This window comes from Lycorma delicatula, chromosome 6 (genome assembly GCF_047948215.1).
Source record: "Lycorma delicatula isolate Av1 chromosome 6, ASM4794821v1, whole genome shotgun sequence".
In the NCBI taxonomy this organism is placed as follows: Eukaryota; Metazoa; Arthropoda; class Insecta; order Hemiptera; family Fulgoridae; genus Lycorma; species Lycorma delicatula.
In genome coordinates this window covers 130,525,679-130,552,135 of record NC_134460.1, presented here as the reverse complement: position 1 = coordinate 130,552,135, position 26,457 = coordinate 130,525,679, and the positions used below count along the sequence as shown (strand labels likewise).

General features: G+C 30.3%; 1 protein-coding gene across 1 annotated transcript in view; it reads left to right on the top strand.

Moving 5' to 3' along the window:
- The first annotated feature begins 5,147 nt into the window (after positions 1-5,147).
- The window catches only part of LOC142326222 (cathepsin Q-like), a 37,988-nt gene continuing 16,678 nt past the window's right edge, over positions 5,148-26,457 (top strand). Inside the window, exons 1-2 of the mRNA XM_075368516.1 lie at positions 5,148-5,309; positions 10,803-10,897. The gene's annotated coding sequence lies outside the window, so the exon portion shown is untranslated. The remainder of the gene's footprint in view (positions 5,310-10,802; positions 10,898-26,457) is intronic.

Genomic DNA, 26,457 nt, shown 5'->3' with positions numbered 1-26,457 from the left:
AAATATGGAGTGTAGGTTTTTTGTTTATTTTATATAAATTAATAATTCATACGGAATTTCAATGCGCAAAAGTTTCAACTAATAAACAGCCAAATGAGTCGTATTTGTCCCTTTATAACACACACCCATTAATAGAAAAGTTTTCATATATATTTCACAAATTTCATAACTTTATTATTTCAGTACATACATGTGTATACAAAAGGATTTACCAAACATGTATTAGAAAAATCAATCTAACTTTATATTGAAACCTGAGGGGACAATTCATCTATGCAAACATTTAATTTGTATAAATCATATAATTTTTTAGATTAATTAATTTTAGAACTTAAAATTTAATAATAATTGAAGATGAAGTCAATAAGTTCAGAGAAAATTTCATTCCATTGATCGATTAGCCAGTAATATATTCTTTTCATTTTTCCCATACAGCCATTTGAATTCGAAATTTAATCATATTTATTTCATCAAAATTTAAATTCAGATGATAAACACATTTTTGAACTTACCCATGTTCAATTTTTATATTATCATGTGATTTTCCGCATTTTATAGCCACACACTTTGTAATGCTTTATTCTCCGGGAACAGAAAATATTTCACGTTCTTTTTCACTGACGAATCAATTCTGCTCAAACAATTGGGGAAATAACACGACTGCATATTTACATTTGTATCAGAATAAATTTGTATAAAAAAAAAACACTGTTTAAAAGCGAGTAGTTATAAAATCGAGAAAATTCAGAGACAAACTATCAGTGTAAAAGCTAAAACAGAATTGTGTCTTCAGAGAGAAAATTCTTTTCTGCTTTGTCCAGGTAAAAAAATGAGTCAGAGTTGTAAAACAAAACGAATTAAGATATCAAACCTGAATCCAGAACATTTGTTCTCTTTATTGGACGTGGTTTAAAATGGTTTACCTAGAAAATCCCTTGCATTTCATTTGACTCTTGAAGAATATGTTTATTGAATATAAAATTATTTTTCACTAAACAACAACCTTTTATTTTATTTTTATTTCAGTATTATAAAGTAATATTCATATTTTGGTATCCGTAAAAAAATAAGTAATATCTCATTTTCCCGTGTAAATTAGATTATTAAAAGCAATTTCTTTCAAAAATTGTTTTGTGATAATATTTTTAATTAAGCTAAAAAATCATCAATTCCGAAGATTTACCAAAATAAATAATATCAGATCTTTAGTTATAAAATTTTGAAATAAGTTATCTCCCATTTAGTTGATTTTCCATTTTAACAGCATTAAATAGTTTCACGTAATAAATGGAAAATAATATTAGTATAAAAAATATTTTATGACCATAAAAAAAAAAAATTATCGGTGATTCGATACCGAACCCCACGAATAGCAAAAGGAATCGTTACCATAGAGCCACACACACTACACGAAGACTTTGCGTCAGTTGCACTTCATAAGATGTGTTCCCTGTTTGTTTGTTTAGGTTTTCATTCATTATTTTGAATTTTATCTTAATTAACAATCAATTTCAATACTCTTAAGAATCAATAGACTTGTATAAAATATTTATTTTTATTAAGAATTATTAAAAAAAAAAATTTTATTATTTTTAATAAATATTACAACTTTATCAGTACCAAATAATACTAAATCATATTTAAAGTGAATAATCATTCATAAATATTCGATTGTTAGCTCGTTTAATCATTATCATGTATTTAAAATTTTTGTACAAACTAAAACCTCCTCTATGAATCATGAGACCTTGACGTTGGTGAGGGGGGCTTGAGTGCTCAGGGATACAGAGTAGCTGGACCGAAGGTGCAACCATATCGGAGAGGTATCTGTTGAGAGCCAGACTGAGAAATGATTCCTGAAAGAGGACAGCAGCTCTTTCAGTAGTTGTTAGGGGCGTGAGTCACAATGACTTAAACGGCCATATCAACATCACTCAGTCCTCTGAGTACTGCGCAGCTGAAAGCAATGGAAAACTACAGCTGTTTTTTTTTCCAAGAAAATGTGGCTCTCTGCATTTTCACATAAGCAATAAAGCCTTCCTTGGTAAAATATTCCGGAGGTAAAATAGTCCCCCGTTCGGATCTCCGGGTGGGGACTACTAAGGAAGGGGTCACCAGAAAATTAAAAAATAACATTCTACGAGTCGGAGCGTGGAATGTTAGAAGCTTAAAAAAGGTTGGTAGGCTAGAAAATTTAAAAAGGGAAATGGATAGGATGAATGTGGATATAGTAGGAATTAGTGAGGTTCGGTGGGAAGAGGAAGGCGACTTTTGGTCAGGTGATTTTAGAGTAATTAACTCAGCGTCAAATAATGGGCAGGCAGGAGTAGGTTTCGTGATGAACAAGAAGATGCATAGCGATAGAATCATTGTAATAAGGATAAAATCAAAACCTAAACCGACAACGATTGTTAATGTCTATATGCCTACAAGCGCCCATGATGATGATGAGGTAGAGCGTGTATACGAAGAGATTGATGAAGCAATTAAACACGTGAAAGGAGATGAAAATTTAATAATAGTTGGAGATTGGAATGCAAGCATTGGAAAAGGCAAGGAAGGAAATATAGTGGGTGAATACGGGCTGGGCAAAAAGAATGAAAGAGGGGACCGACTTATAGAGCTTTGCACGAAGTATAATTTAGTAATTGCCAACACCCAATTTAAAAATCATAATAGAAGAATATACACTTGGAAAAATCCAGGCGATACTGCAAGGTATCAGATAGATTATATCATGGTTATGCAAAGATTTAGAAATCAACTCGTTGACTGCAAAACTTACCCTGGAGCAGACATTGATAGCGACCATAATTTGGTGATAATGAAATGTAGATTGGGGTTTAAAAACCTGAAGAAAAGGTGTCAGATGAATCGGTGGAATTTAGAGAAGCTTGAGGAAGAGGAGGTAAAGAAAATTTTTGAAGAGGACATCGTAAGAGGTCTGAGTAAAAAAGATAAGGTAGAAAATGTAGAAGAAGAATGGGAGAATGTTAAAAAGGAAATTCTTAAATCAGCAGAAGCAAACTTAGGCGGAATAAAGAGAACTGGTAGAAAACCTTGGGTTTCAGACGATATATTGCAGCTGATGGATGAACGTAGAAAATATAAGAATTCTAGTGATGAAGAAAGTAAAAGGAACTATCGGCAATTAAGAAATGCTATAAACAGGAAGTGCAAACTGGCGAAAGAAGAGTGGATTAAAGAAAAGTGTTCAGAAGTGGAAAGAGAATGAACATTGGTAAAATAGACGGAGCATACAGGAAAGTTAAGGAAAATTTTGGGGTACATAAATTAAAATCTAATAATGTGTTAAACAAAGATGATACACCAATATATAATACGGAAGGTAAAATCGATAGATTGGCGGAATATATTGAAGAGTTATACGGAGGAAATGAATTAGAAAATGGTGTTATAGAGGAAGAAGAGGAAGTTGAGGAGGATGAAATGGGAGAAACAATATTGAGATCTGAATTTAAGAGAGCATTAAAAAATTTAAATGGCAGAAAGGCTCCTGGAATAGACGGAATACCTGTAGAATTACTGCACAGTGCAGGTGAGGAAGCGATTGATAGATTATACAAACTGGTGTGTAATATTTATGAAAAAGGGGAATTTCCATCAGACTTCAAAAAAAGTGTTATAGTAATGGTACCAAAGAAAGCAGGGGCAGATAAATGTGAATAATACAGAACAATTAGTTTAACTAGTCATGCATCAAAAATCTTAACTAGAATTCTATACAGAAGAATTGAGAGGAGAGTGGAGGAAGTGTTAGGAGAAAACCAATTTGGATTCAGGAAAAGTATAGGGACAAGGGAAGCAATTTTAGGCCTCAGATTAATAGTAGAAGGAAGATTAAAGAAAAACAAACCAACATACTTGGCGTTTATAGACCTAGAAAAGGCATTCGATAACTTAGACTGGAATAAAATGTTCAGCATTTTAAAAAAAATTAGGGTTCAAATACAGAGATAGAAGAACAATTGCTAACATGTACAGGAACCAAACAGCAACAGTAACAATTGAAGAGCATAAGAAAGAAGCCGTAATAAGAAAGGGAGTCCGACAAGGATGTTCCCTATCTCCGTTACTTTTTAATCTTTACATGGAACTAGCACTTAATGATGTTAAAGAACAATTTAGATTCAGAGTAACAGTACAAGGTGAAAAGATAAAGATGCTACGATTTGCTGATGATATAGTAATTCTAACCGAGAGTAAAAAGGATTTAGAAGAAACAATGAACAGCATTGATGAAGTCCTACGCAAGAACTATCGCATGAAAATAAACAAGAAGAAAACAAAAGTAATGAAATGGAGTAGAAATAACAAAGATGGACCACTGAATGTGAAAATAGGAGGAGAAAAGATTATGGAGGTAGAAGAATTTTGTTATTTGGGAAGTAGAATTACTAAAGATGGACGAAGCAGGAGCGATATAAAATGCCGAATAGCACAAGCGAAACGAGCCTTCAGTAAGAAATATAATTTGTTTACATCAAAAATTAATTTAAATGTCAGGAAAAGATTTTTGAAAGTATATGTTTGGAGCGTCGCTTTATATGGAAGTGAAGGTTGGATAATCGGAGTATCTGAGAAGAAAAGATTAGAAGCTTTTGAAATGTGGTGCTATAGGAGAATGTTAAAAATCAGATGGGTGGATAAAGTGACAAATGAAGAGGTATTGCGGCAAATAGATGAAGAAAGAAGCATTTTGAAAAATATAGTTAAAAGAAGAGACAGACTTATAGGCCATATAAGTCTGTCATATAAGTCCTGGAATAGTCGTTTTAATATTGGAAGGACAGGTAGAAGGAAAAAATTGTGTAGGCAGGCCACGTTTGGAGTATGTAAAACAAATTGTTAGGGATGTAGGATGTAGAGGGTATACTGAAATGAAACGACTAGTACCAGATAGGGAATCTTGGAGAGCTGCATCAAACCAGTCAAATGACTGAACACAAAAAAAAAAACTTTTGTCCCAAAATCCCTGTTCAAATAACCCGGTAGAAAATGAGATTTTGGGACTATCGTATACGCATGCGCGCCGTATACTGTGCGCAATGCTACACCTTGTTTCATCATGATATGTAGTATATTGTCATGTGGTTAATGGAAAGAAAGGGTTGAAGTCAATGTTAGTATTTACGGTATTTTAATTTCTTTATGAACCCGTATGGGTTACTTTACGAATGTGTTGATGTTTTATTAATTGTGTAACGTTTAGTAAACAAAAACTAAGATTCTAATAAGTAGTGAATAATTACTACGTAGTTTTGTACGTTTCTGTTCAAGATAAGATAGTAAGTCTATTTATTTACAGTATTGAGTGAATGTATAGTTTGACATTCTCTGACTTAAATTAACGGACAAATTATTAACAGAAAATTATTATTTTTACGATTGTCATGTTTTTTTTTGTTGTCAGTTTTATAAATACTCTTTGTGTTGGGTGCAAAGTTCAATTTCGTGAATGTAGGCGTCATTAGAGAATGCAGTTAATAGATCTTTACTGGTTACACATATATATTTAAAAGAAAATTAATAAATTTTCCAATTTTTTATTTTTCTTTATTTAAAAAAATAGTTTTTGAAATTTCATTATTTTATTAAACTATTGTTTATTAAATCTTTTTGGTTGGTGTCTAGTAATTTTGTTGTTTATGTTTGGCTAGTTAGCACTCTTACATTTTTATTTGATATATGCTAATCACGTATCATCCAACTTCCTGCATTCTCGATTACTTAGTACTAGTATAATTGTTTTTAATATCTACATAAATCTTCATCATCCTTGTTGACATATTTAATTAATTTTGTTTAATTTCCTAACAACTTCTTTACCAGCAGTAAGTTCAATATCTCTTTTAACAATACTTTGGTTTCTGCCAAAAGAGCAATGAATCATAAGGTCTTTATTTTCACCCCTTGTATAGTTACTTTTCTCTTTAGTCTGAGATTTATCCTACAGTACCTGCATTGCATCTTCGATCTAGTCTACAAGTTGGCAAACGAGAATATAGGTGATAGTTTGTTTTTCTTTATCTTGTATTATAGTTGTCATCCCATTCTTGTACAGATTTTAAATAATCTTTCTCTACAATTAAGATCTGTTTTTCTTAAGATTTTTTCAAAATTTTATTGTTCTACATTATCAGGTGCCTTTTCCAAAATTAAAAATGGCTTCAATTTTTTTAAACTTACCTTCTAAAATTATGAAAGATATTCTGAGGTCCAGAGTATCTTAAATGATTGCATACTCTGTCCAAATGCAATTAAAAAAATAATGTGCCTTCCATCACTTTTTCAGTTCTGTAAAATGAGTATTTCCAAGGCATGTGACATTATACTGATAATACTGCCATAGTTCTGTCAAATGCTTACCCTTGTATGGTAATAATTACTCTTTCTTCAAAAATTGAGAGTATTTATTCAGACATAAAATTTACATAGTAGTGTATAAAGCTTATTGAGACCTATTTCTCCCAATAACTTAGTCATTTGGATAGTATAACTACAACTCCTACATTTCATTCTTGTTTAAGTACCATAGCTATACAAATCCACATCGCTGTTTAACCTCCCCTGAAATTATTATCAGTTTCTTTTCCTTCTCTTGCTATGTATTACTTAATTTTTCTCTATACAGTTAAATGTATATACCACTTATTAATTGTTTCTCTTTTTCCTTACAATGGTTTTTCATCTGCTTCTGTGGTACTAATATATTTTGACTTCTTGTGTCCCAATTTTCTCATATTTACTTACATGCTGCATTTGCAGTTTACAGTTATATTGTTCCTTCCTCATTACATCTCACTGTGAGTCAGTTCTTTTATTAATATAATTTTTTGTCTTCTGTATCAATAAATAGATTAATTACTTGTTTAATATAATCCACAACTAAAAGAAATCCAGTTAAAATGTAAGGTTTGTGATGACAAACTAAAATTACCATTTGAGAAGGATGATTATACAAGATTAATTAATATAATAGTTAATAATATTTTATATATGTATATGTAAATCAGTTGCTTTCAAATTGTTTTGAAATTGTTCTTCCAGTCCATCATAATCAAAATAAATAATATAGGCAGTTTTAAGATTTATGGAAATCCACAACTGACATACTTATACATAACTTCACATTACACTATACAGAACGAAAAGCATTTGGTGATTCTGAGTTGCTTACCTTGAATTTATTTAAATTTGTGTTATTATTGATGGTTTGTAAGAGGAGAACAATTGATATTCAGAAATGCTACTGACAGATGGTTGTCAAGTGATTAGAAGTTCAAGGCCCATAATGTGTTCTCTGCATTCCCAGCAGTTGATAACTGGTTGCTTAAGTTATGGTGTGCAGTTTGAATGGAAATTATAATTATTATGTAAAATAATGGGTACTTATTGGTTTCTGCCCACCACATATTTTTTCATTACAAGAGGTTTAAACTGTAGTTAGTTCTTAGTTGGTGCCACTGAAACACTATATTGAAATAAGAAAATAAATAAATAAAATTATAAATATAATCTAACCAAACTTAACGTATCCTCTCTTCGCTTCCTACCCTTTGCTTGTTAGTCAAGCAAGTGAAGGTCGCTAGCTACCTTCGCTTGCTAGTCAAAGTTAGAGAGTGTAGGTTAAGTTTGGTTAGATTATATTTATAATTCTATTCATTTATTTTCTTATTTCAGTATAGTGTTTCAGTGGCACCTTTTAAGAACTAATTAACTAACTACATGGCAGGCAGATAACCAATAAGTACAAAAAGATGTTTACAGAGTATTGCTTTTCCCCCCCAAAAAAAAATGTGTAATTTCCTATTTGATCATTGTCTTTTTATATTATAAAAAAATGCGTGATTTGTAGAAATTTTACGAACTTCAATAGAGAAGATCATGGTTTCTAGAGTTTAAAATTCATTTATTTTAGTATATATTGCAGTTTAATAATGCTATTTGAAAATACTTTATAACACAAAATTTCTTATAAACTTGTTCACTGGGCTCTATTAAATCCTCAAAACATGCTGAATGAGTTAGGTCTCTCCGATCACACTGTTGTTATCTAGAGTGATTACATTATTTTCTTACACTATTATTGTTTCTTTTTTTTTATTGATTTAATTTATATCAATTTTCTTTGAATTAAATTTTCTGTTTATTGACAATATTTAACAAAGTAATTTTATGCCAAAGCTAAAAAACTGTGTTTTCAACTCAATTTTTTTTGTTTATTATACTCTGCTTCATTGAAAATAATGGTGATACAGTTTTGCGACCCATTTTTAAAACTTTTTCAGATCAAAAACCATAAGAAACTATTCAATTTACCTTCCCAGAATTTCAGTAAGGCTTCATTTCAGTGGAGGACCAAAAATCGAGGCAAAATCTTTCACTAGCCGTAACTCGCTAATGAAATGTTTTTGGACCCATGTTTATTTGAACTTTTTTCATTATTTTAATAAGAGAAGTACACTTATGAAGTTAAGCAAAATCCTCCCAGGACATTCTGTTTATGTTTGTTTTATGAATTATTCTATTCTGTAGAATCAGTATGGTACTTTTACTTTTTGCAAATAGCTGTCCTTGTTTTGTATTATTTACTGTAAGTAAATAATACAAATAATTTTCCATAGGAATAAAGTACATAATGAGAATAAACTCTGATCAATCCAAAGTAATGAGTATGTCGAGGGAGTACAGTGCAAGAAAGATTACTATTGAGGAGAACAGTTAAAACAGGTTGGTAATTTTAAATACCTTAGAAGTACAATAAAGATTGATGGAAGTTGTGCTGAGGAAATTAGAAGCTGGATTGTAAATGGAAAAATGGCGTTCAGTAAGGTTAGAAATCTGATTACAACAAAAAGTATACCTACTGGTCGAGAAATTTGCAAGATGTGTGGTACTATATGGTTCAGAAACATAGATAGTAAAGAAAAGCGAAACTCAATATCTGGAAAGTTTTGAAATGTGGTTATGGAGGTGTCAACTGCCGAGAGAGAGTAACTGATGATCAGGTCTTGACAAATATAAATGAGAGTAGGTGTTTGATTAAGACAAAGAAGAAAAGCTAATTGGATAGGTGACATTCTAAGACATGACTGAATTCAAAAGGTAATAATTAAAGGAAAAATTGCAGCTTTGATGGGAAGAGAAAGATGATGGGAATCTTGGATGCTTTGAAATTGTGATAAGGATACTATAATTTAAAAGAAAAAACCTAGGAAAGCCTGTCATAGAGAATGCTGTTTCTTAATACCTGTCAATAGACAGTTCCAATAAAGCAGAAGAATGAATCTGAAAATAGGCATTGTGTCTATTACTTTTTTCATATCGGATTAGCTTAGTTTTAAATTTAATTTTTCTTTTTTTACTGTTCTTTTTTGTTACTGTATGATTAAAAACTTGGGTACTTACGTATTAACACCACCGCAGCTACATCTTTATTTAAAAACAAAGTAGTCAATCGGATTTCGGTGGAAAATGGGCCGATATAGAGTTTAACATAGATTCAAAACAGTCTCTTTATTAATTTTAATTTTTATATATTTTATAAATACAATTTAACCAAACTTAATCTACGCTCGCTTCGCTTGCTAACCTTGACTAATTAACACCATAATTTTTTGAGTATTTATTTAATAAATTCAGTAATTATTGCAATTATTTATTATTTAAATAACAATTACTGAATTTATTAAATAAATACTCAAAAATTACTGTGTTAATTAGTCAAGGTTAGTGAGCGTAGGTTAAGTTTGGTTAAATTATATTTATAAAATAAATAAATATAAATAACCATTTCTTAAAATTAATAAAGAGACTCAATAAAATTAATACTCAATTTTAAATAAAGCTTTAGCTGCGATGGTGTTAATACCGATTGTGCAAAATTTGTTTTCCTATGAAGACATTATTTATTCTAATTTTTTCTTGTAATTTATTCAATTTAAAAATTAATTTTGATAATAAAGGTGTATGCGTAACACAGTACAATTTAAATATATGTCACAGAAATCTTTTACTAATATATAGAGATAAATATTGTAGAAAAAGGTACTGCGAACAGATTAAGAAATAATAGAAAATTGATATTTTAAAATATTAAATCCCAGAAATATTTGTTAAAAATCTGAATCAGGGAGTAAAGTACAATGGAAGTGAAATGGTTGAAGCAACACTGAAATGAAAAAGCATTCATTCACTTTTAGAAAATTAATATGACCCTTCTTATTGAATGGTTATGTAAACCATTCAGGAGTCTTATCATAGGACTCTATTGTTCACAAGATCATATAACAAACTATTAAAACACATGCTGACAAACAGTAACTCAGAAGTATATAAACCATTACTAAATTATAGTAGTTGCAATAAATACTAAAACAGACTGGATACAAATTACATCCTTAGATTCAAATAAAACATACAGATACTACGTACAACTAAATCATTTTTTGTAAATAATCTCGTAGGCAGACAATCAAATGAAAAATTTAAGTACAGCATGCCAATTTTATTCATGTGATTAGTAGCGCGTTGCCACTTGAGCAATATGAAATAACAAAATTTGACAACTATCTCAGTAAAACAATATTAGTCGAACAGACACAACATAAATTAGAATAGAATTATTAATTTATTGTATTTTATTTGCATTATAATTGATCATAGTCTAAATGAAAGATTTGTTTACAAATATTACAAGATACATACAAAACATAAGATATCTATTGATTATATTTATGAATATTATTCAATTATGTGGGTTTCTTAATCTTTTTAAGGTAGCAGCTATTAAAGATACTTTGATCCAGTAACTCCTGTGAAGAAGATCTGTATAATCAGCTGAAAGGCCCTCTGGAATCATTTCATTTTGAAAGTGAGATTGGTTTATAATTTTTAACAATATTAACATTACAATATTAAATTAACATATTTACTTGCTACGATGTGAACCTTGTTTTCTTAAAAATCAACATAAAATTTATGAGTATGCATGATATGTGGGGATTTCCAAATGAGGGAGGGTCCAATATCTGTATTTACCATTGTAGTACATATTGTGGTATAATATATTAATATAATGTAAAAAAATCGTGGTGTGTATTCTAATTACTTTTGATTTCACGTCAGTACCTTAATGTTGAGTCACATCTGTTAGGTAGGCATATCATAATTGTCTGTTTATAAACTTTTTCATAAGCATTTTTTTGTTTACCTCTGCATTTCTGCTTATTATAATATTTATTATTATTCATGTTGCTCTATTTTTGTACAGGATATATGTCGTCTCAGCTAAACACATAACAGTATTCATTTTGTTTTAGTCAAATGAAGACAGATGTGTGTTTAGTTTTTACTTATACTAAGTTTTTCCACATTTTACTTTAAACCAGTTAGTAAAAATGAGTTCTGTAAAACACCTTTCTGTTCATTTACAGTCGACAAAAAATAAGTAATTTGCTTAGCTGAGGAAATCCGTAATTGTATATAAGAGATTAGAAAAAGAAAAAAAATAGCTTATGGATGGTAGTACAAATAGAAGAGCATTTTGCGGCAGAATTCAGAAGTTTCCTCAAGTAGAAGAGCGTTGTTTTCTTACATTCAAGAAATTGTGAACAAGGATTCTGTTGAAACAGCAAATCTCTGTTTCAACAGAGATGGCACAGTTAAAAGTTCCACAGTTTGCGAAGTTCAGTACTGAATTTTGGACAATTCGAGGATGGTTAAATTGTTTTTTTTTATGGATATGAACTATCAATAAGAAAACATACATCTATATAAGATGGCCAATAAGAAGGTCTCATATATATATATATATATATATATATAATTAGAAGGTCAATAATTTTATAAAAATTATTGGCTTTTCAGAGACGTGTAATTCAGTTACAAGAAAATAACTTTTTAATGGAGTAGATAAAAATGCTGATTAAACACCAGTTTACTTTGTCAGGAGATTCAACAATTAATGCTGTCTGATAAATTTTGCATGGGTATTTGTGGTTATGAAAAACAGTGATGTGCAATCAGGTTGGCAGTAGTGGCAGATGGGAGAAAACTTATAACAATTAAATGCTCTCTGTGATAAAATTTCATTTGTATACTTGTGGTTATGAAAAAAATTGCTATCTACAGTCATGTTGACAATTCTTGCAGATGGCAAAAAACTTGCAACATTTATTAAAAGAAAATACTTCAAAGGGTGAAAAATTACCCGCTGGTGTCATTGTTAACTGGCAAAAAAAAGAATGGATGGATAATGGATTCCAGAGTGGGTAAAATGTGAGTGGAGGCAGCGACCTGGTGCTCTTTTAACCCTCAAATACATACACAAAACTACTGTCCATTAAAGTACACATGGGGTACTACAGCACCCCAAGGTAAATAAGTGATATATTTTTTATAAAAAATATCAAATGTCTCCAAATGTAGTAAAAGGTGTATGATTACATATTGTTCATGTTTTGCTTCGCAAACCTCCTTGTGTTTTGAACACAAGAAGGAGGTTTCTTACACTTGGTGCAGAAGATCTTAGTCGCTATCCCTGTTTCTTAGGCGTTCAGCACATCTTGCTTGTTTTGGAAGTCCCTCCTTTGGATCACGCTGTGGTTGTGGTCGAACACTAAGAACTTTTCGTATGCCTTCCCTGTAGCAAGTTGTAAGCCAAGAATTTTGAGAAATTCTTTCGTTTTACAAGATCACTGTTGTATTTGTTCTTAAATAACACAAGTGCATTAACACCTCTCTGTTCTCACATAACATATTAAATAATGAAGAGGCCATCTTCATTTTTTTTTCCTTGAAGCACTGAATGAATGGTTGAGCTGGTTGAATTTGTTAACTCCTCCTTTTGTTTCATTGTAAAAATGAATTATCTCTGGCTTTTCTGTTGTCTGATTTACAGCCTTATTATTAAAACAGTTTTGTTTTTCTTCATGCAGAAACTTACAAGTGTTTTTTCACGATCAAAGCAAAATTTTGATGAGAGTATCTCAGCTTTCTGAAGGGGGAATTTCTTTCTTATTTTTCTGTAAATTTCCAACAACTATCAGCTTATATTGTAGCATTGTATCATGAAGAGGAATAGAGTTAGACCAATTAACTACCGTAATATTACATCCAGTATTATGTATTGATTCTGTTATATTTGTCACAAAATTCTGTACCTCAGGCTGACTGTGGTAATCCTCTTTACCAATGTAGGGTATTGCATTTACCATGTAGTATGTTCTAGTATCACAAAGACAACTATTTTTATGCCATATTTATCTGGCTTTGAAGGTATTCATACTCTAAAGGGGCATCTATCCTGGAACCCAAGCAGCTGTTCATCTTCTGTGCAATATGAATGAGGAGTGTAGCTTTCTTTACAGTTCACTATACAAATATTAAGAGTACCAAAGAGTTCGAATTGGTGCAAATTTATCATTGTCATCTTGTGCCAATTGATCATCAAATCATAACAATTTTGTAAGAATTTGAATCTATTTTGTGACATGATAAGCTTATTACAGGGAATGCCATATGCAGAACTCCATATTTCTTATGTACTCAAATATCCTGCTTTCAAAATGCCTGCAGTATACTGTACAATAAACCGAAAAGGCATGAATTTCATCAGTATTGGTGTTATCTAAATTGCATGAATCAGATGTATAATCTGTTTTTTTTGAGTACTTATTTCAATATTTGTAAAATTTACTATCATATCTATCATTTCTTTTGAAAATAACACCTTCCAAGTATCAAGTTCAGTGACAGTATTTCTAGTCTTGCCTTTGTTTCATGATATTTGCACCACAATATTTCTACTTGCAGAGCGACCCCAAGTTTGTGAATCATTACTCCATCTATGAATGTTTTTTCTCTGGATATTTATTCCTCTAACATCCTCATCACTACCAGTTTCATCTTCACTTAAATCTGAATAAGCAGTTTCATCGATAATCTCATCTTCTTCAGTGACATCTTTACATTCACTAATATTTTCTTTGCTAGAACTCTTCATTGTCTAAATTACACTAGCCAACACTCACTAAAGCAGGGTTCTACAGCACACCAAATCACAAAAATCCACAATAATCTCAGAAATAATTCTAAAATTAGAAAAGCACATGTAGCATGGCCTCATTAACTGAGAATACACAAAGCATCATGGGACCAGAGCGCATACTGCTCTCCTGGAGGTAATTCAAAACACTGCTGGGGTACTACAACACTTGGGTGTGCATTCTTGGGTTAAAACTGTAAAGCATGTTAGTGATGGTCAGTTTCCGTGGATATGTAACAGACAATATGAGAAAAAGGCTCGAAGAAAGTAAAACAGTGCAAATTTATATTCTACTGGAATGACATCATTACTTCAGCCACTTGATGTTTGTATTAATCGGCTTTTCAAAGTCAGTTTGAAACATTTTTATTCAAAGTGGATGAAGACTACATTCCATGAAACAACTCCTACAGGAAGACTGAAAAACCAGAGTTTGACATTAATATGCTAGTGGATCTTGGCTACATGGAATCTTACTTAAAATGATATGGTTTTGAAGAGCTTCAAGAAATACTACATTTCTATTAGCTTAGATGTAAGTGTAGACTACCGTAAGGGGCGACGAAGACAATCACGCATGTCCCATCTGAAGTTGGAGATTCAAACAGTGATGAAGATTAAAAAAATAGGTAAGAATCCTTCTTCAGATTTACCATATTAGTGTTTTAACTTGCTTGTTTTTTAAAATGATACGATGTTGCTAATTGGGCTGTATGTAAGGTTTTTTGTTTCAGACTTTCCTGCTAGCCTACATATATTTATGAATTTTTTTTATCATGTTTATTATTAGTTTATCATAATTTTTCTATATAATTTAGTATTTAGTGACAATTTAATTTTAAAGTACATATGGTAGTATTTTATTTTTATTGTACAAAAAGTAAATAAAAATGAGTTGAAAATTTTATGTGTTAATCTTTTTCCTAAAAACCTACATCATTTTTTGGGCGTGCGTCATACAAGAGTAAGGTACGGTATTTTGTCCATGATTGATTTAAATGATTTTTTTAATACTTGCCTAATTCACTGATAGAAAAAACTATTTTTCCTATCTGTATTAAATTTTTAATTCATTGATCAGGATAATAACATATACTTAAACTTAAAAACAAATTAAATAAATTTTATTATTCTAATTACAAATAAGTCTTTCAAATTCTGATTTCATAAGATCTTTACTGAGGTATAAATAACTGCGTTTTGAGTAAATCTGATATCAGAAAAGGTAAGACACTACATTTCTATTATCAAAATCTGTTATTAATTTTGAATTTTGTTAAAAAAAAAAATACATGTAATAAACAATATATGTGTACCATAATACATTATCAAGTTTTTGTACCCTACCTAGTATTATCAAGTATTGCTATCTAGCAGTGCAATTCGTAAGTCACCTTAAGAAATGAAAAAAAGACATATTCGAGTCCCGCAGTTCATCAAATTGAAAAAAAAAAAAACCTCTAACAAAATTCGAGGTTTTTTTGAAAGTATTCTCTATTAAAAATATAACTGAATTGAAATATAATGTTTTCGTGCTTATTTAAAAATTTTTTTTCTCATTTTCATTCACTTTTAGGTTAGGTCATGTTTAGAACTGTAAACATAGTTTGTTGACTTTGCCTTCCGTCCAGTTCTCGTGGACTCTTACCGTCGACGTTCTAACAAACTTTGTGATTAAATTTGATAAAAATTCAGTGAGATTGTTTGAGATTTATTGTTTGATGTGTGTGTGTGTGTATATATAAAGTGTGCGTGCGTGCGTGATCCTGTAGAATCAAAGTATGTTCTTTTTGAAATATTTTTTGATCACTGAAATAATACCATTTTTATGTGTTTTTTGTTTCTGTGATAAATATATATCAAGTGTGTTCAGTGTATTATTTTTTTTTTCTTCAGTGAATACAGTTTAATTTTTATACTCTTGGATTTTGTATTTATTACTTGTATATATTTGACTCATTGAGCTAGAATGTAATTATGTGCTGTTGAGGGGTGGGTGAATGAGTGTTTTTTTGGATAAGTATGATAGTTCTGATAAGAGTTCTATATGCTTTGAAGTGTGTACATTAATTACCTTGGAAGTGATGAAGATTAGGAATTCGGGCATTTATTCATAATCTGTACTGAATTGCAAATTAAATTTCTAAAGTTAGAAACTTTGATGCTGTTATGGGAACTATTCTAATTAAATTGCTAATATCGCTGTATTTAAACTCAGATAATAGAATATAAGAATCAAGTACATGAATCAATTACTGTTTAGTTTTTTATAAAACAGAATAAATTAGTAATAAAGGTTGGGTGTGCATCATATCTGAATTCATTTGTATAGTGTTTCTATTCTGTAATGTTTTTTACTTTTTTCCTTCATAAATGTTAATATTGAATGTGATATTTGACAATCACATATGAAATACGGAAGAAAGCTTATCGCATAGTGGCCGATGAATTATGAAAAGTTGAAAAATGATGATGAAAATGACAAGATAGAATTCAGCGAGGGATGCCTGGAATACTGATTCCAGAGACAGTACTGAAAAATTATGTCAGTAATTTTAGTGTTATGGAATTTACAGAAATTGACTAAACTCATTAGTTATCAGACTGTTGGCTTTATTAATTTTAGAACTATGATTGAGCAGGCTTAAAGTCCTTCCGTGTTATTTTAAAAGCATGATAATCAGTCCACAAAATCACACTTTTTTTAGCATATTTAGTGTAGAACTATTCAGCATATTTAGTATAGGACTGTTGACAATATTTTTGCAGTATGGACTATAAAATTCTCGTAATTTTTTGGTATCATTACCGTTTTCATGAAGTCTTCATGTCATCCTTCAATATTCTTGGTCATACATTTTTTAAATTTTTTTAAAAATCTGTTTTGGTATAAATACATTGGATTTATTTTTTTATTAATTAATTTATTTATTCTGTTATTATCTCTTATATTTTTTATTATAAAAAGTTACATATATTTTTTATGTTGGTAAGCTATTTTTATTATTATTATTTATTTATTATTATTTTTATGTTAGTAAGATTTTTTTTTTATTGTAAGCTAGAGATAGATTTTTATTAAAAAGTTGTTTTATCTCGAAAAATTCAGACATTTAAGAAAATGAAAATCCTAGCTCTTCAATTTACAGCGAGCATTTATGAATGGCATTTAATAATTACTTCTGAAACTGAGACTAAATAGATCTTACACTGCTTGTTGCAACAAGTGATGAATTATTTATTGTGGTCAGTTAAGAACTAAATTATCAAAATAATAAGAATCTGGACTAAATAAAATTACTATTCTTTGAGCAACCTTTCAGTTGACAAACATTTGCATCAGAATTTGTTAAGAAATTAAATTGAATCAGAATAATCATTTGCTTATAGCAAAGAGAATGGTGTGGTTAATTAAAAAAAGGGCCTGTTATGGAATGGCGATTAATTTTTTTAATGTTATTCATTTGAAATAAGTTGGAGGAGCCATTATAGAACGGTGAGTTTGGCTTCTATATAAATTGCCTGGATAGATGAATGTCCTGAACTGAATATAGCTGAATGCTTTGGAGCTCAGGATTGTAAATGAATGTCTGATGATCATGGATGTCAATGATCTTTATTTTTGACGCCACAACCAATCCTTAAGACCTGGTGTTAGATATTACCCAATTTGAACAGTTTTTTTTTTATTCTTAAAAATTCATATATTCTTTAGTAAGCCGACGTACGCACATTTCATGCTATATAAATCTCACGTGTTCGCGGCTCGACCAGGATATTGAGAGACTAACAATTAAAAATGTTTAAATAACTACTATTTACTAATTTAAGAACATAGAAAATAAGGCCAATCAATTATAATAAACTTCAGTATTAATAATGATCAATAAAATACATACAAAATAGAATATCCAATAACAAAAGGATTTATTTAAAAGTAGTTAGATCATAAAAATCAGAATACAATCCCATTGACTAAAGATATTACAATGACCGCTAATATTAATACATTTAACGACTAGTATTGTATTAATAATAAGATAAGACAAGTCACTTACAATTATAAGTTCGCACAATTCCATTCACTGAAAATGCCGTTCTTGTTTACAATAGAACTATCCTAACAATTTATGAATGAATTTAATACTGTAATTTAACAATTCGCTACAAATAACTCGCCGAACAACTTCCTGCATTCACCCACTGTCCACAGTGGAATGGTTGTGATGTCACTTTACAAGTTGGCTGATAACGCTACCTTACGATCACGTCGAACAGATCTCGCTTTATCCACTTCGTACTGACTTTATCCCTTTCCCAAGCAGACTTATATACTCTGACCTGCAGAACCAGCTACATCCTAACTGTTGAAACGTGAGAATTATCGTCCGCGCCCTTACATTTTCCCACAAATTCTTACTCTGGTCCGGTTACCTTTCTCATTGAGCAACAGCTGTTTGAGGTGTGCCTGTGACAATATTACAAAGAACGATCGGTAAATGAACCTGTTAGCTAAAGGAAAGGATCCCTTCTGGATTCCTTATATTATATTCTCATACTTTCTTCATAATTTGAAGGAATCCACTACTCAGGTTCGTTTTACTGGTTTTGTTAAAATATGTATTTATGTAATAAGTGGTATTTATTTTCATCGGTTCCAGAGTTATAGCCAAATAAAACTTTAACTAATGAGATATTTGGATTTTGCAAGGCGAAGACACAACGGTTCAAATCCGACATCATATAGATATATTTTTTAACTTCTTTTTTTAATTTAAATATATTGATTTATTAAAAACTATTAACCTCTAATTGTAAAAAAAAAATAATAAATAATTTAATAATAACAGTACAAAATTGTAAAAAAAAATTAATAAATAATTTAATAATAACAGTACAAAAAAAATGGAAAAAATCAAAAGTTATTGGTGAAATAAAATTTTATTTGCTTTTCATTTTAATTCGAAAATTTTTACAATCTGAGGTTAATAATTATAAATTAAAATATTTATAGTTAACTTTATGTGTACATGGAGTTGGATTCGAACAGATGTGTGCATGGTTACGGATCCGACACGTTACGTTCCCACAATATCTACTAGAGCGATGTGAAACACAATTATTAAAATGCTTGGGCCATTTTTCTTGAGTATAATTAATTATGGCTTCTCAGTATTTTGTGATGAAGACGCGTAAATAAATGATGTACTGTTCACTCACGCAATACGGTTCAAATCGGTGTCCTGAAGCCCGTGCCTTCCTCTTGTTAGCTACAGTAATATGGATCTTAGGTGCCTTATACTGATTTAAACTTTTATAGAAAAAGGTCACTGTAGTTATTTTTTTTCAGAATTAGAAATAATTTGTATACGAAAAACAATTTTTTTTAAACATTAGCCTCCCTTATACGCCCATTTATTTAAATATTCCTTGTACTTACATTTATTTAATGAGTAATAAAGAAACGTTTACTCTATCCTAATATTTCAGGTAAGATTTTTGAATTAATAATTGTATAAATATTTGATGTTAAAACGAATATTTTAGCAATTGTGTAACTGTCTACTTTATTAAAGAATTGGAGGATCTTATCTCACTTTCAAATGAAATAAATTTAAATGAAGTGCAGAAAAAAATGTGTCTGTAATTTAATAGGCGTACATGGAAGTCATGTGGTGTCCATTTCAGATTCTTTTTTATTATAAGCAACTACAAACTGATGCCTGATCATAGATAATTTATATACAGAATGTTTTACGAAGTTCTCCCAAAATTTTATGCTATTCTACTCGTTAAAATAATGGAAAAAATTCATATAATATGTCCTAAAATGCTTCGATTGCGAATTGCATCTAGTGAAAGATTTCAGCTACCCCGGTGAAATGAGGTGGTACTGAAATTTTTACGACATGAATTTAGTAGCAGAATTTGTGACTTCTTATGGTATTAGTTCAACTTCCTAATCCTAATATGTGTTACATTTAGTAATGTACACATTTGTCAGAAAAGTACATTTGTCAACAAAAACCAGATTATTTTTTGGTGATGTAAAAACAAAATTACACAATTTCACTTCGGGAAACAAGGCAGAAATCTATACAAATAAAAATGTAAATGTTCATTTGTTCAAAATTTTAAATCTCCGAAAGTTCTTCATCGATTGCTTTGAAATTTTGACACAACGTTGCATTCGAATACGCGCGTGTATTTATATAGATAAGATGTCACACCTGTGACAGGTAAAAATATGCTTTTTTTGAAAAACAGCATTATCTGTTGGACGTAAAAGCAACATATCCTATACTAAATAATTTACAATTTCATTTCAGTGTTTCCGATATGTGTGTCCACTATAGACTTAAACTACTGGACCGATTTACGCGCGGGGAAAAAGGGTGAAAGAGAAAGATCGAAAACTGGAAGAAGGGGAAAATTCAAAAAAGAAAAAAAGGAAATGGAAAGGTGAAAAGGGGGAAGGGAAATAAAGGAAAAAGAAAGGGGAGAAAAATGGGGAAAGGGAATATGGTAAAAAGGAAAATAGGGGAAAGGGAAACAGGAAAAAATGTCAAAGGTCAATGTTGTTCCAGAACCGGCATTTTTCCACTACTACTGTGAACTGTGCCGTCGTTAGAGAAGGTTTTCTGTGATTATTAGTTTGAATGTGATCGGTTTGCTATTGAAGTAATGCCTTACTTATTTACAACAGAGGAATACGCTGATATGATATTCATACCATATATGAATATTAGGTGTGTGTAATGTTAATGCAACAGCTGCTGCAGTTTTCCGAATCGCAGGATTCCAAATCCCAAAACAATTAGCGCGACCTTTCGCAATCTTCGGGAAACAAGTTCACTGCGTAGTATTCAGGTTCGTACCAGCTACGAACGATCTGTGTTACACCACGATGCTGTTGATGAAATTATCAATGCAGTTCAGGCATCGGTACATGACGTCTTTCTAAGCGCATCCTTTTCAGAAACAGCCAGTTCAACATCTACACCATGTATTGTTTTTGTTATCCGAGTAGCGAGCCTTTTACACTCCCTATCGGAATTTTTTTTTTTATATATATATATTTATATTCATATTTTTTTTTTTTTTTATGTTTTTTAAATTCGTCTGTGATATTAGTTGTAAGACTTTAAACATAATAGTTTTAAATAAGTTTTATTTATTTTTAATATGATAGTTTTTAACGTAGTTTTAAGTTACATGTTAGTGTTTTTGTTATCCGTGAATGGGCCTTTTACACCCATTCCGGATTTTGTTTCCTGTGATAGTAGTTGTAAGTTTTAATTTTATGTAACAACTTTAATTACTTTTATTTATTTATTTTCCGGGCGATGATAACGTCCAACCGTTTTTCGCCCTAAAAAAAAACAAAAAAACATCTACACCCAGGAGATGGGTCTGCTTCGTTAGACGTTCTGCAATTTGTGGAATACAAATCGATAACTGTACAAGAAGTATGTATTGTTTACCCCGACGAGGTAAATTTCACTCGAGATGGTGTCAAAAAATACGCACTGAGCATACACGGGCAGAAGTAAATCCTCATGAAAAGGTGGAAGGTAATTTTCAGCACCGATTTAGAATCAATTGTGCGGGCTTCTTCACAATCGGTTATTTGGACCGTTCGTTTACCTGGCCGCTTAAATGCTGAGGCCTACATGCACTTTCTTGAAGAAGAATTGCCGCAGCTGCTTGAAAATGTTCCTCTAGCGCAGTAATGCCCACTCCAAAATAAAGCTTCTGATGATTTGGAAAAATGATTTTTATTTAAAAGTATTTTATAATCTGAAATAGATTCTGGTGATCTAGCGCTGTTTTATTAGTTGCTATAAATAAAAAAATCAACATCTTTCAGTAATTTTGAGTAGATGCTTCAAGTTACCCTAAGTGAATGAACTTGGGGTTATGGTTTTTTCTTTAAGGCATTTTTTTTGCATATTCTAATTTTTTTATGCCACAATTTTTTTTACATTATTTAGTTTACTCAGTAACAAGTAACAAATGGTGTTTGTATTTTTTTTAAAGGTAGTCCTTAAAAGTGGGCTTAAACATAATATTTTTAAGATTTTTGCAAAATTTTGGAAACAAAAATTGGAATAATTTTTTTTTAGCTTTTTATTTTTTGTGGTTTATACAAATTATTTTATCAATTAGGATTGATATCTCATGTATTGATGAAAGTAATTGTTATTGATGGAGGTTTTAGTTGTGTATTTTTCAGCTGAACACCCGACTCTTTTCGTAATATGGTAGGCTAAGTTTTCCGTTTTATCTGCGTAATTGTTGAGTACGTCCGTTGTATGCGTTATCTTGTTCTGTATACAGCTAATTAAAATGTTAATTTAATTTCTTTAATGAAATATACCTTTATAATTAAATAAAATTCGTGAAGTCAGAAGTACGAATAAATTTAGCCGATTAAAATTTAAATTACCATGAAAAATTAAAATAACCGTAAACTTACTTTATTTTTACCGGGATAATCGATGACTAGTCTGTAATTAAAATGCCGATAATTTAGACCGCAAAATTCCGAACGTTCAGCTCGGCTTAGTATTTATATATTTTTACCTTATGAATTGGTACAAACCAAAATCGTTTGTTTACATTTACTTTATAAAACGCATTAAAATAATGAGATTACGATTAAGTTTTAGCGAATTAATATCTTAGTCGCTTACTGTAGTTACGTTTTCGCGGTTTGACAAGGATATTTAGAGAAAACACGCATAAAAATTTCTTACAAGTACACTTATTGCTGTTAAATAATCTTTAATGTACAAAGTAGCAATTGAAATTAAATACAGAATTAATTTAATAGCAATTAAATTATAAATACCAAAATACACTTCCGATTTATTAACAACGTTATCATAAACAATAGACACTAATATTGAATTAACAATAAATAACATTTGAAAAATCAACAATTAACTTTATACAAGTATTATTCAATTTTAATGTTTACAGAAAAAAAAACTATCCTACACTTTATACATGAATAAAATTATGTCACTTTGACTTCTGTTCACTAATAATAATTCGCCAAACAGCTTCTTGTTTTCAACCACTATCCGAAGTGGAATACTTGTGATGCACTCTTCACTCGTTTGTTACCAAACACGTACTCCGAATGCTCCCGCACATTGTGATTACTTTTATCGCACATTAAACTGAACTTGAACTTGAAAACTGTCACTCCGGAATGGAACGCAAGGATGGCGAGGGATACATATCCCTCTATTATCGCAGAACTTGAACAATAGTCGTCTTCCTCTGTTTTATTATCCGGTATTTGTTTTTTTAATGTCGGTTATATATTTGTTTTTTTTTATGGACGGAATTGTGGATTGCTTTTCGATCCTTACAGATCAGTTTGAAATCATTGGACTAACCTTGAGAAACTAGCAATGTATTTACGTCTTTCTCCCGGCACGATTCCAATTCCGTTCGTCCAGTAAAGGCCTATCGGTTTTAGTGCGTTTCGGCCTAACAGGGATGCGTACGATGGGAGTCGCATGTACTAACGATAGGCCAAAATTGTTAGGTGTAGGAAAGAAGGATGGTTGGTGAATTAAGGTTTTCGTACTCTTCACTCTCCCCATCTGTTTCGTCCTGCATCGGTCGTGTCACGTCTGCTTCGGGTTCGATATCATGGGATGTAGCTGGTCCCCAGGGAAATTTTTGTATCTCTTGACCTCTTTTTTTTTGCTTAGCCTTCGGAATCGCCGTAATATATTACTTGATATGAATGTAAATGAAGTATAATCATGTTCAGTCTCAGGTCGACCATTCCTGAGATGTGGGTAATTGAAACCGGATCGCCAAATAATGTCAATATCAACGATCTGGAAATCAAATCCGTATAAAAGTAACTGCCTTTACTAGGATTTGAACCTTAGAACTCTCGACTTCAAAATCAACTGATTTGCGTTAACGAGTTCACCACTAGACTAATCTGGCGGGTTATATTCTGACCTGCAGTACTAGTACCCGACCCATCCTTTTGATTGTTTAAGCTTAATAATTTCCATTATCCGCACCTTCTATACTTTTGTACAAGTCCTTTTGTAGAAAGGATCCCTTTGTCATTTCTGCTAATTCTTCTTTCTTCATTTTCTTTCTGGAAGCTTCTCTATCCGTTAGCCTACGCTTAGTTTTCATAATGCATGGATAATTTTGATCTTTCGCACAGGAAACGGCAATAAATGATCAAACTGGAAATGAAGATGATGCATAAATATTTTATTTTTGATGACTGAAAAAAATAAGCAGTTATTTCAAATAATTATTTTTTCACTTTCTAAACGAAGAATCTTCGTTTTTTATTTTAATCTATTGTCTGAAAACAAAATTAAATCGTTATACAAATTATACATTAATAATTTTCTTAGGTTGCAAGTTTGTTTAATACAAAACGTAGAAAGAACAGCTTACATATTTATTGTAATTAATGTTAACGTTATTTTATATGCTTTTGTAATTTATGTGAAAAAATTCTAATTAATGAAAGATTTACATCTATCAGGTACTAAGTATAATCATACATCTATCAGGTACTAAGCTATAAAGAAGCTATAAAGAAGCACATTGGTTTTTTTATGCGTTTGCATTGTTTTATTTTAATTACCTTTTTTATGTCGATAATAAATGTAAAGATTTTTAATTAAGAAAGTATTACACAATCGTTTTTAATGATCATGCACAGTGTAAAAAATGTACTGATGATTAACCAGGTAATTAATTTGTTATATACTTAAATTTGTTTTCTTTTGTGCATAGCATGTTTTGAATAATATATAAAAATACAATCTTACAACGTGATGGTGTGTCATTAAGAGTTTAAACAAATGTAAGATGGGCGAACCTGACTTCTCAATGTCATTACAAGGTTACTTTTGTTAGAAGGAAAGTAAATATTGGTTATCCACTCCATTTGCGCATTCGTGTAAATATTGGTCGTGTAAATATTCATTAGTTTTTTTCTACGTTATGGGTGGGGTACGATTCTGTTAAATTCTGATTATTCTTCATTGCCGTTAAAACAATTCAATTTTTGTCATTTTGAAGGAGACAGATTTTTTAATTAAAAAAAAAAAATAATAACATAATATGTGATTTCACTTTTTTCATTCATTTATCTTCGGTATATAAATCATTTTTAAGGTAAATGAATATGATTGATTACACCTCATGAGAAAAAAAATATATAAAATTTCAAGAATTGGAATTGAGTTTATTGATAGATTAATTCGAGTTTTGATATGCTCAGATTTGTAAACTTACACCGTATAATTTCAAAATTACACAGAAAAATTATTTCGAGAGTTTATTTGGGACGTTAATATATGCAAAAATGTCGCTATAATCATTTGAACGGAAACACTTTTTCGATTTGCGGGAACGGATTATTTCACACTGAAACTTCTGAGACCCAAATTGAGGGAAAGATTTTTTGGTTTTTTGATCCGAAAAATTAAGTAAAACAGGTTCTGGTACTGTATCTCTAATAAATTCCAGGAGTCCGAAAAAAAACTTTTTTTAGGTTTTCCGTAAATCAGCTTTTTTAAATTTCCAATTAAGAAATAACAAAATTTATTGAGAATTAAATGTAATTAAAGTCAATAGAAAAAAGTACAAGTTTCGGAATTTCTATTTTAATTTAAAAGAAAATACACCAAATTTGGGCAGAAAAAGCTACAGTTTTAAAAAGAAAAAATGTTTTTATAATGGTAAAATGTATTATAATTAAAAACAAAAGGAATAACTTCTAAAATCTTACTTATTAAAAACTTCTTAAGCGACCATAGCTTTCGAATAGCGAGTGTGAAATGTATATAATTACCTCTATATCATTTAGTGTAATACAAATATTAAATAAATTATCTCATGTCCAAATTATTACTGATTTGGATTATTACGTCCTGTTAGCCGACATCTAAAAGCTTTTTACCTAATGGACATACAATAAATTAGTTATTTTAATCTCATTAGAAACTGATAAAAAAAAAAATAAAAAAAAAAAAAATAATAATTTATTGAGATTATTTCCCGGGAACATTAATGTATCTTAAAAAAAAATTACAAAAAAATGCCTTTCTGAAATATGAAAAAAAACGAATTAATTAATCTTTGTTAAATGAGATAACGATTCATTCTGTTTATTTCACGTTGATTTTTTTACTATACCAAGTTATAGTTCAATACTTTTAGAAGTGAAATTAAGGTTAACGCAGTTTTTTTATACTCTGTTTCTAAACCATTATTTGTAAGTAATAAAGTCGTTATTTTTGTGTAACGAATTATTTATCATGATTTTTAATTTTGTAATAAAAGCTTGTTTTACTGTCCATTTTGCTATCTGAAATGTT